This window comes from Euprymna scolopes, chromosome 39 (genome assembly GCF_053919585.1).
Source record: "Euprymna scolopes isolate OS-2025 chromosome 39, ASM5391958v1, whole genome shotgun sequence".
NCBI classification, from domain to species: Eukaryota; Metazoa; Mollusca; class Cephalopoda; order Sepiida; family Sepiolidae; genus Euprymna; species Euprymna scolopes.
This window is the reverse complement of record NC_136520.1, coordinates 71,386,758-71,400,486: the sequence shown is the minus strand read 5'-3', so window position 1 is coordinate 71,400,486 and position 13,729 is coordinate 71,386,758.

The following is a 13,729-nucleotide window of genomic DNA, read 5'->3' as shown; positions in this document are numbered from 1 at the left end:
ACCCTTATCCCTGAGTGGCCATTGGGCCTTGATAAGTGGTGAACTTCATGTAAAAAAAAAAAAAAAAAAAATAAAAAAAAAAATAATTAGAGCTAGATTAACAACCACTGGATAGGGGGTAAGTTATTTTGTGTTTATACGTACACACATGAATGGAGCATATTGATGAGTGAAGTAAACTGCCAGTAGAGTATAAAGCAATGCTCTTTGCGAAAACAAATAGAATTTATGGTGTATGGACAATGTTGATCGCTGTAATTTTATCTATATACTTAGCTGCAGCCAAAAATATAATAGAAGCATCGATGGTTGTCTAGGCAGTTAAGTTTCAAACCAGCTTGAGGCAGTTGCGGGTCTAGCTGCACTAAAGAGCTGTGATATAGTGGAACAGTGTCTGTAGATGACATATATAAAATTCTCTAAAATGAGCAAAATAATTTTTCCCTAAGTATGTCAACAATTTTTATGTTTATTTAATTCGACTTTGAAATGGTCGTACCACAATATATTTTTTTGTTCCGTTTTATGGCATAAACCTTTCCTGGTTATTTAATGCTGAAGTAATGTTAGTGGATTAGACGAAGTGAAAGCAATCTGGAAGTCAAATCTTCCTACCAAAATGAAACATGATCTTTGATGATGGTCAGAATGGTTCAAAGAATGAAAATGTATTCCTAGGAATCGTTTATTATTTTGATTTAAAAATGTAGTGTATAGCAAGAATGAAAAAAAAAAGAGAATAAATAAATAAATACTGGCAGTAATTCTCACCCTATGATAAAAAAATCCTTGGTGTCTATGATGGCAGTGGGAGTAAATATTAATGTGAGAGCAAGTCTTGCTTTATATAAAATGGCACCTGAACTTTTATCAAAAGATTGGAGAAGAAAATTGACAGTGTGTATCTCATGTTGACAGCTGCGCTTAACATCTTCTGGACGCAGCGGCAACAAAAGAGCAACTGTACCGATACCTTTGTCAGATCTCAGTCTTGAGGAGAGAGAGAGAAGAACCAGATTATTGTTGGAGGGTTAAGATGAAATTGTCAGTAATGTTCTTTTGCGGATGCCAGAACAAGGATGAAGTCCAGACAGACAATTGCACAGAACTTAGTCAAACAACTAATCGAGTACGCACAAGAGCTACGTGGTGTGATGGATGATAGTAAGAAATGATGCGAGAGGATCTGTGACTCTACCACTGCAAGATGTTGCGAAGCAATTCATTAATCATAAGTTCCTCTTTTACACATAGTTGGGGATGGGAAGGGGTAGGAAGTTCACTTTCCCCCAAGTACAAGCCAATGTGGTAGATTCAACTGGAGTTGGATTGGTTTATGCGATTCCATGGTCTGTATCCGTTATGTTTGTTTTTAAAAATTAATTGAAATAGATATCTAAAATAATGATTATGGCATATTAACCGATTTTCAGTTATGAAACAACACCTCAAGAAACAAACTTGCTAACAAACCCTTTATCTTTGAATTGCTCTTGGTCTTAATAATCAAAGATTTCAGAAATAAAACAAAAAACAAAAAAATCAACTAAAATCATCAAATACACAAATAACAATTTAACCTACAGCAGCTGTTCATAGTTTTGATAGTACTACATCATTTTATAATGTAATGGATCCAACTGAATTTGACCTCGGATGAACTGAATGTTTCAGAATACATCATGATACCACCCCCACCTCGTCATCAAAAGACAGAAGAAACCAAGTGTTACAGTGAGGGAGTGTGGAGTTGGCGGTGGCGGGGGGGATGGTCGGCTGTCTCCGGGCTTTCAAAGATGATGTCAAAGAATAGTCGATCAGATCCTGGATCCAGGTGCCCCATGAATGACGTCAAAGAAGTCAAAATGGGGGATGTAGAATCCCCGGAGATTAGGTCAGCGAGATTGACCAACGTTTCAAGCCAGTATGTGGTGGAATGTTTTGACATCATCTGTGCCAATAAAATAGAGGCAGCAAACAACAACGAGAGAAGAAGAGTCAGAATGAGGACAAACTGACACATTTTTTTTCACTGCCAAGCAGCCACACCTCTGCCCTGAGCCTTCACTGATGTCACAACTGTCATACTGAAATCGAGAATGTTGTCATAGCCAATAAACAAAACATTTTATAACCCAGCTGTGTGTATTTTATTCTGTTGCCTAGTATCTATATCAAGACAGTGACAAAAGTTGATTTTTAGAAATTATATAGACTGAAAAGCACATTGGACAACAACAAAAAATGTAAATTTATAAAATATTAACAAAAAAGAGCAAAACAAAAAAAATCAAAGATGACACTCGGACGATGCAACACACTCTTTAGGAAGGCTGGAGAATAGATTGGTTGAGACAATTTCCTAAACACAACAAAGATAAACACACATCAACGGATTCTTCATTAAGGTTTCTACAAAACCAGAAATGGGACTCGCATCACAATCTCTCCATTTTTCTCACACAACAAAAATGAAATTCAATGATTTTGGTTCGTTTTCATGCAACTTTTAGTGTACACCAGTTTTTTTTTTTTTTTTTTTTACATTAAACCTATAGACAAAACATCAGTATTTGGAATAGTGGATAAGAATGTTAACATAGTAAAAATAAGGACACAAATACATCTAAGATATTATGGTCGATTCATATAACCATAATCATTTTATTTATATCAAATGATTATGATCATGTGAATCAACCAAAATATCTCCGTTCTACTTTAGTGATGTATTTGTGCTTATTTTTTACTAGCATGTTGCCTTACTTATCCACTATTCCATATACCGATATATTAGTTTGAAATTGTCAATTTATGTGTCAAACTCTCATATATATACATATATATAAAAAGGAACAAACCGTATTATGTGTTCATCAACGTTTCGTCTTTATTTCAATGGAAGTCTCGAAATAAAGACGAAACGTTGATGAACACATAATACGGTTTGTTCCTTTTTATTTCTCTATTTTGTCAGAATACTATTTCCATTATTTTCATCATATATATATATATATATATATATATATATATATATATATATGAGCAAACAGTTAATAAAATATGTTAAAAAACACTTTGAAATGAGTTAAAAACATATTTAATCTGAAAAGGAAACACTAGATAAATGGATAGTCCTTAATCTGCGGGGTGTATATATATATATATATATATATTGGTTTGTTTCAATATTTACTTCAACCATGCTAAATTCCTGAGTGGAGACTACTATATTTATTTATTTATTTGCGAACTATTATCCTCATCTTCATAGATGTTGTTTCACCATATTTCGGCCAACTATTCCTCTGGCCTTCATCAGGTAATTAACCATGATGGGATAAGAATGCTGAGTCTTAACAGTATCCTCAGTAATTACTGCCTTCCATAGTTGTCATCTCACGTTTTGGCCAACTAATCATCTGACCGGCTTTGGGTAGGATTGAAACCATTATTCTTCAGACAATGCTCACCTAGAACCATAGAGATTCAACGTCTCTATCCACTATACCACAGGCTTCGAAGGGCGATCTAGGTTGGATTGTTTTGTTTTATAAATCCAAGTTTTTTTCATTCTTATTTGGTTTTCCATTGTCAAGCCTATACCAGCCAAACATCATGAAACAGTAACAACTATGAAGATGAGGGTAACAGTCCACAAATAAATAAATAAATATATAAATTACTCATCTCAAAGGATTCCAATAACAAAATAATAGAGATTACTCGTCATATAAATTATGGTAAGCAGACAATACACAATGGTTTGTGTTTTATGCCTCGAAGGGATTCGTCAGGCTAACAAACTCATTCTGGGAGTGAAGCACTATGTAAAGAGATAAATTCTATCACTAGAGAGAAGCAATTCAAAATCTTGGGACACCGTTTTGAAATGTGCTAGATCCAACCAATCATTGTAAAGCAACAAAACATGCTTTTGTAACTGATTATATAATGGTCAGGAAAAATTATCCCCAACTAGCATTTAAGTAAAAAATTTTTTCCTTATACATAATTGAATTTGTTCAAAAATACTACAAACAAAATAAACAAATAAATGAGACACATTTATTTATTTGCAATATTTTTGAGTTAATGCAATTATATAATTCCAGGTTAATATTTTCCAGAGGTAATAAAGTTTTAACGAGGTTAATACAAGAGTGCTCAATACCGAAGTAGAGCAAGATATACTTTTATTTGTTTTTACAGAAACATTAATATGTCGCTACACATTTATGAGTATGTTTTGGTCAGCTAGTTACTGGTAACTAGAGATCTCTTCAGGTGATATAGCGTATACAAAAGTTAAGTCCACATACATTATATATATATATATATTATATATATATATATTAGGAGAGAGACCTGACGTTGCCCGGGATTGAATGAGGATCAATGAATGTTCCACCAATGTTCCAAATGTATCATCGAAATCGGTTAAAACATCCATTTTCCAATCAAATCAAAGTAGTTTCTTCCCCCAGAACCGCTAGACTCTGGAATTCCATTCCAGGTCCCTGCTTCCCCAACTGTACTAACATGCAGAAGTTCAAGTGTAACGTGAACCGACATCTTGCTGCCCAAATCCCAACATAGTACCCCAGTAGTTGTTGCCCCTGATAGTAGCCCCCTACACCAAAATGGCAATGTGCCTTGTTTGGGGTGAAAATGTAATAAATCAATTGATCACCTGCTCGAGTTGTGGACACACTGCAGTACACCACTGTGGTGACAGTCCACAATACATTGTAGTTCACATTGCACTGTAGAGAACCTACCGTTGATTTTATGAAATTATTATATATATAATGACTTGAATTACAGTTTAAAATGCAAAAGTCAAATATCATGCTTCAATTGTGCTCTAAACAGAAGCATTCATTTGGAATGTTCTCCTTTTTTTACCAAAGAATCCACTATTGATTTTATATGTTGGACTCTTTTGCTTGTAATAAAACATCTGAAATGCATTTGTGATGGTAGGTTGTAATTTTGGTTAAAATCTGACTGTTCCTTCTTTAATTGGATTTTTTAGAGACACTCTGATAGAAAACCTATCTTAGAACAGTCCCAGGCACATGAAATTTAAAAAAAAGAAAAAAAAAAGAAAAAAATCTTCCCAACCATTTTTAACTCTTTAGGGGACAAACTCACAAAGACAGAGAGATATTATATATAAGAGAGAGAGAGAGAGAGAATAATATGAAAATATCTTTATTGCAAGTAAGCTACATATAAACCTTCATGTTTCATTTTCAAAGGAAATCATCAAGTTTAATCCATGGATGTTTTACCTACTTAGATATAAATACAGCCACAAACCATACATCAATGCATAATTTCTTCTTTGGGAATGAAACAAAAATGTTTCTTACAGCTCTGAATTTTTTTAGATAAGAGCTGATTGTTTGTATTACTTGTTTTAATTGGACAATTGTTCTCATCTTCAGTGTTATTTGTGCAACGTTTCGGTTGGATTGGCCTTCGACCTTTGTCAGGCACATTGGTTGATATCTTGTTAAAGTTGCCTCCCTTTGTTAACCAATTTTTTTTACACATACTAAAACATGGCGAAAACCAGAAAACAACTCCAAGAATACGAAACCATCTATGGAGCTGATAACTTTTCTCCTTTCTTTTTCAAGATAATGACCAACATGCCTAACGATGGTTGAAGGCTACTGACTAAAACGTTGCAGAAATAACACTCAAGGTGAGAACAATAGTCCAATCAAAACAAATAATATAAGAAATGTTTCTGTGTAGAGTGCTTACCAAATATTTTCAAATTATATATGAATTTGATATATATATATATATATATAAGCCTGACGAATCCTAGCGTGGATGAAACGCAGATTATTCTGTGTAGCTTAACTGCCATATATATTTTTATAATTTACTATATATATATATATATATATATATATATATATATATTTAATTTTGCATTCGATATCAACAGTGTTTTCAATAGATTTCCTATTACTTAAACACAAGCACGTTCAATTAGCATTATACTATATCTGACATTTAAACCTTACACTTCCCCAACATCTGAAAGAAAATGTGCCAAGCATTACCACCACCGTCATGGTACATAAAAAGAAAAAGAAAAACCTGTATTTCCTGATGAAGACTGTTCTGAATAAAAATATTGAATTTAATAATTTATATAAATAAATGTTTATTTATTGAAAGAGATTCTGCATTTGTTTAGTCTTTAAACTGTTCAATTTTGAATTTTACATTCCATATAATTGAATTCAACAGTATTGCAAACAAAATAAATATTTATTGTCATAAATATATTTTCTTAACTCTACTCGCCAGAATGTAACAGTTGCTTCTGTTGCCCACGGATTATTTCATGGTTCTTTCCCCACCACAATACTTAAATACCGCTCTGTGCTGCGTGTGACCTGACCAAACCTGTAACAACATACATTCATATGAGACCCTCTGCATAATCATACCGGTGTTTGCTCAGATATGTACTAGCGATCTCTGTTCGCTGTGTGTTTTGTAGTCATGTACTGGCAATATCCTTTCACATTGTGTTCTACAGTCTTGAACATGCAGCCTCATAATTGTGTGAATGAACATGTATCATTGTCACATTTTCGGAGTTCTGTATTGGCTATCTTGATATTCCTTAGTTTTATGCATTCTCTAATTAGCTTAGTAGCCTCTGTCTATTACTAACGGTTTTATGACCATGACTTAATAAAGGAAAAAAAAATGTATTGAACAATGTTGAAATAAATACTGAAAATTTATATCCAATATATTACATTTTATAATATTATGTGTGTATATATACATGAAACAGTAACAAATTATATATGTATATATATATATATGCACAATAGTCTGACAAATCCTCACGTGAATGAAACAGAAAATTTTATGTAGCTTAATTACCATACTATATATATATATATATATATATATATATATATATATATATATAGTATGTTTTTGCACTGTTGGTACACCACTGAGTTGGACACTATTGAATGGAGATATATGTATTACATTTTTATGGATTGATATATATATATATATATATATATATTGTTAATGCAATGTTCTAAAATTAGATGCATATTTTATACGGTTAATACAAATGCATATATAAATATATAAAAACTGGTCTTCCCATTTAATACAACATATCTACATTTCAGAATGTTTCATTGAATATAACACCAGAAAAATAACCTTTCAATCCTTTTTTTTTTTCACTCGATGGTTTAAGTCTCGAAAAAACAAAAAAAAAAAACAAAAAAAAAAAAACAATGTTAACCGTATAAAAATCAAGAGAAAAACTATTTAAAAAAACTTTTGTATTCATAATGCAAAACATGGTTTTAAAAAAAACAAAACAAAAGGAAATTCCTGGACCGTCTGTGTGTGCCTCATGTTATGCAGGATTGAGTTGGGAGGGTGGAAGGGTGCATGAGGAGTAGTAGGAGTTATTAAAAAAAAAATAAATAAATGGTGTGGATTGAACACTAGTGGTCCTCCTTGCACTTGCACCTCCTCTCTGATATCGGACAATAGAAACGTTCATGACACTTGAGTTAGGGTAGTGTTGGCACTTTCAAGATCGGTTATTGGTTCGCAATGGATTGTTGTGAGGCTCCTCATGGCAGGGGATAACTTGTGCTGAATGCTTTGGATGTAGTTCTGCAAACAGAAAAAACAAAACAAGTATATAAATAGATACATGATTAAATAATAATTACAGAAACTAGTGTTTCATGCTTATGTAATCATCAGTGTAAAAGGTGACAATTCCTGTTGGTCGAGAGATTCGAACCCAGCCACGAAGCCATCTTTGACTCCATTTGCTAAGACCTTACCTTTAGGCCACAAAACAATTGGCAGGAAAATGAAGGGGATTAATCTATACACATATATATATAAAAGGCAAAATGTGTGTGCACATTTTGCGTATGTCTGGCAAAGACTTTTTTCACTGGGATTCTCGGTGTGTGGGGGGTTACTATGTCTTAGAACTGTTTATATACCCCCTAGATCATAATATCTAGGATTTGCGAACGCGCGTCACGTCTAGATTTATTTACATCAACTTTTACAAAATTCTTGCTATTTCGGACCCTCTCATGTTGGGTAAGCTTTTTCGTATAAATAAAGTGAAACTAAGTTGAAACGGGAGCGGTTTCCGGCTTTTGTGCCAGGAACGTCCGGAAAGCAATCAGCTTTTGATCAATGTGGGGGAAACCCCTTATATCAGACAATAGCTATTCAATTGGACACTCCCCTTTATATGGGGAGCTGGTTTTCTCCCCAACATCTTGGGTAAACAAACCCCAAAAAGACTGCCTCGCCATAAAAATTATGTGCAGGATTTCATTCAGTCTATGGTGTGATATTTGACCTCATTAAATCCACACACCTTTCAATTGTTTTTAATCCTTAAATTGAAACGCTTTTCAGTTACTCTCTCTTGTTTGCCTAGCCATGTCAGGTTTTTTTCACTTTTTTTTTATATTCCAGCTTTGCCTCAAGGCTTTAGGTTCGATCCTACCTACCAAAACTTTTTTGTTTTTCCGATTTTTTTAAAGTTAAGCATCGTTTTTTTTGTTTTGTCATATTTAAACAGGATTATTACTTCGCTTATTCTTTTGTTTTGAATTACCTCCCCCACCACCACAACACACACACCTAAATACCCAGGCAACGCCGGATACCCCTGCTAGCAACTTATAAACGTACAACAGTGTTTGAACGACAGAAGTTGTGAATGTTTTAGAAATGTTAGTTATAAATGTTGTATAAACGTTGTATAAATGCTAGTTGACTGCCTGTTAGTTTATACTAGCCTCTGTGCAAGGCGTTGCCCGGGTGTTTGGAGGTATGTGTTGAGCAAAAAATATTTTTTTAAAAAGCGGTAGGAGGCAGACAGGCTCGAACCTGTACCGCGAAGGAGGCAAAGAACATGAAAAAAAAAACAAAAAAAACTTGACATCGCCAAACCAGAAGCGACGTAGGTTTAAATTAAGGTTTTACAATCAAAAAAAAGGACATGACTTTCAAAAGTATTGCTGAAAAAAGCAACCCCTCCTTGTAGAAAAGTGGCCAGTTGATGGTGAAGGAATTAATATTTTGGGCCAATTTTTCGATATTTGTCGTCCGAATGGTTGAGCTTCAAAACGATACTGATCTTGTGAAAATCCGTTTTCTCTGTCGAAAGTTTTTGTGAAACCTACAAACATTCATATCCCAACTGTACTGACATGAAGAAGTTCAAGTGTACCGTGAACAGACATCTTGCTGCCCAACTCCCTACATAGTGTCCCTGTACCTTATGTCCCTGATAGTAGCCCTCTACATCAAAATGGCAATGTGCCTTGTTTGGGGTGAAAATATTAAAAAAAAAAAGCTATCTTCTCGAGACATTTTTGCAGTCACCCAGATGATTTTGTCCACAAAGTCATTGAATCAGCCCCTCCTCAGGGTTGAAAAAAAAACCACAAAAAACAAAAAAAAACAATATGGAGGTCAGCTCAGAACATTAGAACATGATATTGAGTGCCATCAGCTAAAATTGAAACCAAAATATTTAGCATTCTAGCCTTAGTCATTATCGTTTGAGTTATCATACTGATAAGAAATAGCTAAAAATTAATCGATTTTAACGTATATTTGTGCATGCAAAGAATAGCACTTTAAGTCGACTTATGCCTGCCAAGTTCCAATTTTTTTCAATTTCGACCCCTTAACAGCTATTTTTACCAGCTGAAAAACTATAAAAGAACAGTCCACAAAAAATGCAATGATTTCATTTGCCTCACGCCTCTTCAACCTTGCATCTCGGAGTCTTAAAAAAAATGGAGACAGACATAATGAGTTTTATCAATTAGATTTTGTGCAAGAAATTAGTTATGGGAAGTGTTTTTTTTTTTGTTTTTTTTTTTACATAGGCATCACCACATTATCAAGGCCCAGAGGCCACTCAAGGATAAGGGTTAAAGAGTGTACAGTAGAAATTGGACAATATAGTAATCATTAGTAATGAAAATTTGGTAAATTTGATAACTTATATGGAACGGCTCATCAAGAACTTCTTTACTTTAGACTTGAACACAACCATATTGTAGTCAGCCGGAAAGCAGGAAAATGGAAAACAATTCCACAGGCGTGCAGTTCTAAGAAAGAAGCTTTGTTCATGGAATCTACGTTTAGGTTTAGGCACAGATAAAGAGTGGGGGGAATTATTGATAGTGTTTACAGCTAGACGAGTGTTTCTTGTGAAAGTTTGGCGAGGGGGGACCATAGATTGAAGCTCAGTTGAACACTTTCCATGAAAGTAACGATAAAGCAGAGACAAACTCGCAACATCTCTTCTGTGAGATAGAGGTTGCAAGGAGGAGAAAAGGACATCTCCTACGAGGCTACGAAGTCTATTTTGAACTCTATCAAGGCAGGACAAGTCCTTTCTAGCAGCTCCTGCTCAGATGTGGCAACAGTATTCCATCCTTGGACGTACCTGGCTCTTATATAGATAGAGAATAGCATCAGCAGTGAGATATTTACCGGATCGATAGAAAGATCCCACCATTTTTCCAGCGGCCTTGGCAACAGATTTGATGTATATATTCCATTTAAGATCAGGAGTAATGGTCAAGCCCAGAAGCTTGTCAAAACTTGAGGCCTCCTGAAGACGAGAGCCATTCATTTCAATTGATGCCAAATGTGGATTAGAATGTTGATGATGTAAAGAGAGAAGCTTGGTTTTAGATGCATTAAAAGTAACCAGCCACTCCTTTCCCCATTGTACTATGTGCTCAAGATCAGAGGAGAGAGAATTGGAGAGAACTTGGTCGTTTACTGTCTTAGATGTGCTACCATAAATGGTAGTGTCGTCAGCATAGATGTCTACAAATGATGTAAGGATGTGATTTGGAAGATCATTAATGTAGATCAGGAAAAGAGTTGGGCCCAGGATGGACCCCTGAGGGACACCGGCACTAATACTGTGAGCTTCTGATTTTTGCCCCTCAACTACTACTCTTATGAACCTATCAGAAAGAAATGTTTTAATAATTGAGAAGACTTTTCCAGCTATACCATAGCTAGCGATCTTATGAAGTAAACCTTTATGCCATACCCTATCAAAGGCCTTAGATATGTCAAGAGCAATTGCCCTAGAAAGGTTGCCTCCGTCGAGAGATTTACTAATCCTATGAGATATAACTGTAAGCACATCTGCTGTAGATCTAGAAGAACGGAAACCATATTGAGTGTCACTAAGAAGGTCATTATTGTTTAGATGGTTGATTACTTCTGTATTTAACACAGATTCCAGCAACTTACTCATGACACACAGGAGACTTATTGGCCTGTACTGAGAGGGGGATGAGCAATCACCTGAATTCTTAAATACAGGGCATACTGATGAGATTTTCCAGGGAGATGGGAAACTATTCTCCTTAAGACAACGTTTAAACAGTTTTGTAAGTATGGGCGCTAGTTCAGGTTGAAGTTTTTTGAGTACTATAATTGGAATACCGTCAGGGCCAGTTGCTTTACTGAAATCAAGGTTTTTGATTAGCTTGGCAACATCATGTACAGATATACGTATATCACATAGCGTGTTTTCTGATACAGGAGGAAATATTGGGGGTTGGCGGCCTTGGTCGCAAAGAGTAGAATTAGCTGCAAAGTTCTTGACAAAGAGTTTGGCTTTGTCTGATGCTGACGAGATTACCTCAGGTCCATTGATAATAGTTGGGATGGAGCACACGCTTCTGTTCAGGATTCTGTTTGCTATTTGCCAAAACTGGTGGGAACCAAGCCGCTGCTCAGCTACTTTGGACTTAACAGATTGAGCATACAACTCTCTTGCGTTCTTTATTACTTTCTTACAATGGTTGCTGGCAGTCCTGAAAACGGCTTTAGTTTCCATACATCTATTATGTTTGAAGCAGTGGAAAAAGTGATTTCTGTGCGCAATGGCAGCAGCACATTCTGGAGAGAACCATAGCTGGCTGTTAAGTATTTGCTAAAACTTTTTAGAGGGTATGAAATGGTCAATACCTACAATTAACCATTCAGTCAGGTCTAATACTATAGAGGACACATCCTTTTTAAACATGGAATGCAGAGGTAGATCAGATATAAATGTACGGAAGCTATCCCAGTCAGCCTTAGTGTATCGATATACTGTACGATGGAGAGGTACATCTGGGGACTTATTACATTTAATTTTTATCTTAATTGATACAACAGAGTGGTCGGAAGAAAAAGGACTAGTAGGCTCGCATACTGGCCGTCACTGTCGGGCACACGGGTGGGTTCCTGAACAATCTGAGTGAGGTCATAGGCAATGAAGAAATCATGACAGAACCTACCCTCATCATCGGTCTTGTTTGAGTGGGTCAACCATTCGACGTTGTGAACATTGAAGTCTCCACATACGTGAATGTTAGCTGAAGGATAAGCAGATAGGACTTGGTCAATTTTCTCAGATATGCTTTGAAAGATAGTAACTCTGCTGTTGTGGGGGGCGATAGAGAGTAAATATAAATGCAGTAGTGTGAGCTAAAGCAACCCGGAAGCACATATAGGTTAAGTTAGGATCTTCCCTGGAGATGTCCCTCCCACATGGAAAGCTATTTTTAATATAGGCACATATTCCATGCCCATGGCGATCTTGGGGGTCAGATTTAGAAGTTAAGTTAGAGTATCCTGTAATTGCAAACTCTTCTAGGGAAATAGCCTGTCCAATGCCAGTTTCACTTAAAAATAAAAGGTCTGGTTTAGTCTCCTGTAATTGGGTTTCAACCTCTGGAAGGTTAGAACGTAGACCTCTGATGTTGGAGAAGGAGACATGGTAGTAGGGGTCTGCGTTGGAAGTTGGAGAACCGGGTTTAATCGTGTATTTTTTCTTGAAACTTGTCATGATGAAATTTTGGAATTTGTGGACTAAGTAGTCAGATTTACTTAGAGCAGGACAGAGAGGGGAAACTAAGAGAGAAAAAGAAACGAAGAATTTTTTTTTTTTTTTTGTAGCTAATGATAAGGTAAAGCCGTAACAATTACCCACTAATATGGCATTAAGAGGCCCCACCAGAAGCTACTGCATGGTCCAGAATCCATTCACCAAATGGCAATACAGCAGCCCCAGTACTTTGCACCTGCTGATAGGACAGCCTCCTTAGTGGTTAATCCAAGGTTCGGGTCCCTGACTATCAGGCGGATAACGTCAGCCCAGACAAAACGTTTACGTCCAGCACCCTTACTAGTGACATGGCTACAAGGATAGACATAGAAACAGAAAATTTCCACCATCTCTGCCAACTGTTCGCGCAAAATACTGCCAACCTAGAAAACAGCTTTTTCCTCTCCCTTTGTCAGAAAAATCACTCATTAAAAAATGAGGACTGAGGGACAAATAAGAAGAAGCGAAAGTAACAGGAGCTGCCGATAACGCATCCACAATGCGTTTTCTACTCTCCATTAAAAAAAAAAAAAAAAAAAAAATTATTAAGTATTCTACTTAATAAAAGTCCGCCAGACGTGTTTAAGGGAAAGTATGGTGATAGATTCCCCTCTCACGAACTAAAAAATGAGTACAATTAGGTAATCTATTTTTGCAATCAACTCGGTAGATAAATAAACATTTATGGACGAGAAAAAAAGCTAGCATTTAATACAACAGAAATACATAAATTAAATACTGAAATAAAATGTA